Genomic DNA, 5000 nt, shown 5'->3' on the forward strand with positions numbered 1-5000 from the left:
CGCCCCGATCTCCTCACTCCCCTTCTGAGTCGATCAGATTTGGAAGTTTCTGGAAAAAGCTTATCTAGTTTCTTGACCTGCAGCTGGTGAAGCAAAGCATGGCGTCGTGACCATACACAAAGCCTAGAGGAGCAATCACATTTTGCGCGTGAACAAGGAAGCTGGAAAAAAACCTGAAACTTATTTCAAAATTAGGTATTTCATTTCCTTTCATTCCATTCATATGATACTTGTTCAGTGTAGGTGTCTTGATGATGTGTGTATTGTCTGTTTTTTGTCTGAGTGTGCATATTTGATACCTGTTCAATGTTGGTGATGTATTTTTCTTTTTTAAACAATAAAGACATCAATACATCACCAACATTGAACAGGTATCACGTTTTTTGTGTGGAAAAAAAAAAAAAAAATTCTCTTAGGGTAAAGTTAAGGCATCAGTCTCTCTGTTGACAATCTCTCAATGACAATCTCTCTTGTCATTTTACAAACATGTTGGAGACGTTGGATAATGATTCAAGATTCAAGATTCAAGATTCAAGATTTTTATTTGTCACGTGCTTCCTTGTGCAAGCACAATTGGCAGTGAAATGGGGATTGCAACTGCTCTGTGCTGTGTTGGATGGTAAAAAATAAAAATAATAAAAATAAAATAAAATAAAAAATAATTAAAAATAGTTATTGTCTTAATTCAAAAAGCGGATGGCTTGAGGGAAAAAACTCTTACGCAGTCTCTCTGTTCTACATCTTATGGAACGTAGTCGTTTCCCTGAGGGCAGCCTTTCGAATATGGAGTGACTAGGATGGAATGTGTCTTTCATAATCCTTTGTGCTCGTGTCGTTGCCCTTCTTGCATATATATCTTGCAGCCCTGGAAGGATGGCGCCAGTGATTTTTTCTGCAGCATGCACTACTCTGAGCAGGGCTATCTTGTCCTGAGCTGTGCAGTTGCCATACCACGTTGTAATGCTTCCTGTAATTACTGACTCAATTGTGGCAGAATAGAAGGACTTCTGCATGTCTGATGGAATTCTAAACTTCCTTAGCCTCCTGAGGTGGTACAGACGCTGCCTGGCCTTTTTCACTACGGTGGTGATGTGAGGTGACCAAGACAGATCTTCAGAAATGTTGACGCCTAGATACTTGAAACAGCTCACTCTTTCCACAGGGGTACCAGAGATTTCCAGTTGAGCATAGTTCTGATCTTTTCCTCTTCTGTAGTCCACCACAAGTTCTTTGGTTTTGGTGACGTTGAGCTCTAAACTGTTCTCTGCACACCAGGATGACAACATCTCAACCTCATTTAGGTAGGCTGTTTCATCGTTGTTGGAGATGAGTCCTACCACCACTGTGTCGTCTGCAAATTTCACAATGGAATTGGAGCTGTGGATAGCTGAGCAGTCATGAGTATAAAGGGAGTACAACAGAGGGCTGAGAACGCAACCTTGCGGCGCGCCGATGTTGAGGGAGATTATGCTAGAGGAGCAGTTGCCAATCTTCACTGCCTGAGGTCTGTTTGACAAGAAGTTGAGTATCCATGCACATAGAGAATGACAAAGTCCAATGTTTTTCAGCTTGGGTTAATGAAGGTGGCTGTTGATGTATGTACATTTTTCATAGGAAGGAGCAAGATGATTTTCGTCCCTCAAGATTTTTTTCATCCATAGTGAGCAGGCCAAGACTTGTTTGTGTGTGTGTGTGTGTGTGTGTGTGTGTGTGTGTGTGTGTGTGTGTGTGTGTGTGTGTGTGTGTGTGTGTGTGTGTGTGTGTGTGTGTGTGTGTGTGTGTGTGTGCAAGTGCCTACTTGCGTGCCTACATGCGTGCGTGTGTACAGGCAGCTGGCTTGATCTACGGTAAGCACATTAAACGGTGTGACCACAGACAAAGCCTAGAAAGGGACCAGCCGTGTTAGGAGGGACCATCGCTTTGCCTCTATGGCCACATCTAACCACATGTCTTATTGGTTTAATTTATCGATATTTGTGCAGCCATGTGGATGGGAGCCTTAATGGAAAATAGGCATGTGCAGACACAGTATAAAGCACATGGTGTAGTGTACTCAGGTGCTGATCGGAGCAGCTTGAAGGTCAAAAGCAACACTGTACTACTACTCTGTAAACTAGTTTTTCTTACTACTTTACTCACACATTCACTTACTTTTATTCTCCCACTGATAAGAGGTCTCACACCGCCCGTCCTCTGTCCATGAGGAGGAAAGGGGCTGAAGGCGTGCAGCCAGCCCTGCTGCAGCACCACGGCTTTCAGTGGCTGCACATCAGACATGTGGCTTCTCTTGTGTAGTCCAAATAATTACATATTTTTGGATGCACACAACTCACAAATCACTTGATAAGTGAAGTCGATAGCCACATCATTAATTCTCAGGTACAGCGTAGTGTATGTGTGATCTAGGGAGAAGGCCCGGTGGATCAGAAAATAGGTTTGACCATTCCATTAGAGCCCAGGGAAATGTTTTGACTTCTTAGACTCCTGACCTGTTCCACCATCCGAGTTTACCCAGGTGAAAAACCCATATACTTAAAGTGTACTTTTTTTGACCGTACTAAGTACAAACAAGTGTACTTTTTTCAGCGATTTAAAGTGCGCTTCATTGCACTATTAGTGTGCTGAAGCACTACTAAAGCAGTACTTCAGCACACTTGCAGCACACTGAGGATGCTAAATTGGCACCGCTTTTGGACAACTTTAAGTGCACTACAAGCATACTTTTGAAAGTATGCTCCAAACACACTTTTCATGCATTCGTATGGCATTAAGAGTGTGCTGGAGTACTCTTCTATGACATTTTATTGTTACTTGAAGTTCAATAAAAGTATATTAACTTCATGCTTCTTTGGACTACGTTGGAACACACCAAGTCTGTAAAAAGTATATCATGTTAAGTAGTGTAAATATATTAACAGGTATGCTTGAAGTACGCTTACAGTACACTCCCAAGTACATGAAATAACATAAATGCAATACTATAATCCAAGCTGTTTCTCAGAGCTTGTACGTTAACCACATCCACAGGTAACATGAGTGATATACATGCATAGTATGTTTGCCACTTACAGTCATTGCAGGTTTACATTGACTTCAGATACACATATCACTTCAATTCAGTCCTGTTTCATTTTCCTACACTTGCACACTTGTTGCGATCTACCATCCTTACTTTGGCCAACCACTTCTATCCAACAAGTGCAGTGCATGATGGGACATGCATGATGGTGCATGATGGGTAAGTGCACTTTGTGTAAGCGCACTTTGAAGATATTTGGGTGAAGTACAATCATGGTGCACTTAGAAAAAGTATACTTGTAATATGTTAAAGCGATTTACTTTTAAGCGCACTATGGAAAATCACACTTCGAAGACATTTGGGTGAAGTATAATCATTGTGCACTTTAAAAAAGTGCAATTGCAATATGTTATTAAAAAAATACACTTTTAGTAAGCTCACTATTAGAACACTATTAGTATATTCCTCTAAATACACTTTAGCCAAACATCTTCCAAGTCCACTTTAAGTATGGTTGGCTAAGTGTACTTTATTTGAGAGCAACTTAATTATATCTAATTTTAAGTACACTTCAAATAAGCATATTGTAAACATACTTTTTCTTAGCACAAAAAGTATGAGTGCACTTTTAACATGCTAAGTACACTTCAGTCGTGCTTGTACTAAATTGAACCACTTTTTCACCTGGGTACAATAGCCAGACTGGACTTCAACGCCCTCTTGCTACCATACGAAGTTTTCATTTTTTTGTCCAATTCTGATTTAGACCCGACAGAGTAGTTGTTGGTCTTTAAAAAAAACCCATAATATCGGGGGTTTTTTTGGATCTGAACTTCTTATATTTTCTTCCTTCGGCTAAAGATTAAATAACATAACAGCCTCCCTGCCTCATTCACCCCAGACAAACCCAAGAGTGTGTTGTGTTGTGTTTTGTTGAGTTGAGTCTGACGCTGCGGGGGAAATGAGCATGTCTCCAATTTGTCCACCATTCTTGTCTTCTCTGTCGGTCCTGAGAAAAACCAATCCATCTCAGAACAAGTTTTAGCCACTATGATTAAAGAGAGACCACGCTGCAGGGGGGCAATGTGCTACAGACCACCACCAGTGATTCTCAAAATGGGAGCCGCAGACCCCTGGTGGCAGCCCATGAAAAAGTTTGTTGTGAATGCCATAGACAAAAAAAAGGCATGGTGGCTTGGGTTTAAGCAGACCTCATTTCTCTGACAGGGGCAGCAGTGGTCTACTGGTTAAGGAGATGGGCTTTAGATCACAGGGCTGCAGGTTGGTATCCCACCCCTCCACTCCCAATCTCACTCCATGGCTGAGGTGCCCTTGAGCAAGGCACCCACTCTGCTCCAGGGACTGTAATCAATTTGCAGAGATTGTAAGAGCACATATCTCTTATACGTAGTATATCTGTATATCTCTGCCAATAATACCCTGTACTCAAATAACCGTGAGTTGCTTTGGATAAAAGTGTGAATGTAAAAGCAAATTGTAATGTAATGTAACATTTATGGTAGGAGTTTGGGTGGTGGTGGGTGGGGGGTGACAATTTTCAGCTTCATTAGGGGTCCCAAACGAGGTTTGAGAGTCTCTGCCTTAAGCAACATGGTTTGATTGACAGATGCCAACTCTTCCTAGCTGGTAAGATCTGATTTGGCCTTGAACCATTGATTGTCACTGCAGTAAAAGTCCAAGCCCATCAGTGGCTCTAGTACTGTATCATGATAATGAACAACCTCTTTCACCCCTCTCTCTCTTTCTCTCTCTCTCTCTGAGGAGAGGAGAGTAACAGCTGTTGAATTCTGGGTAAAATTCTACTTTTCATCAAATCAGGAAGCCCTCCTGCTGAGTGTGATTATGTGATTGTTGGACTGTGTGCTTTGTGTGCGTGTGTGTGTGCAGTGCGTGTATGTGTGTGTGTGTGTGTGTTTTGTGTTTGTGTGTGCGTGTGTTGACGTGCACATGCCTGAGCCCG

The 5000-nt window shown here is 41.8% G+C and overlaps 1 protein-coding gene across 1 annotated transcript in view; it reads left to right on the forward strand.

Annotated features, from left to right (window-relative positions):
- LOC134463654 (calcium-activated potassium channel subunit beta-4-like) overlaps nucleotides 1–5000 on the forward strand; it is a 75904-nt gene that overhangs the window by 70153 nt on the left and 751 nt on the right. The gene's annotated exons all lie outside the window — the stretch shown is intronic.

Source organism: Engraulis encrasicolus, chromosome 15 (assembly GCF_034702125.1).
Source record: "Engraulis encrasicolus isolate BLACKSEA-1 chromosome 15, IST_EnEncr_1.0, whole genome shotgun sequence".
NCBI lineage: Eukaryota > Metazoa > Chordata > Actinopteri > Clupeiformes > Engraulidae > Engraulis > Engraulis encrasicolus.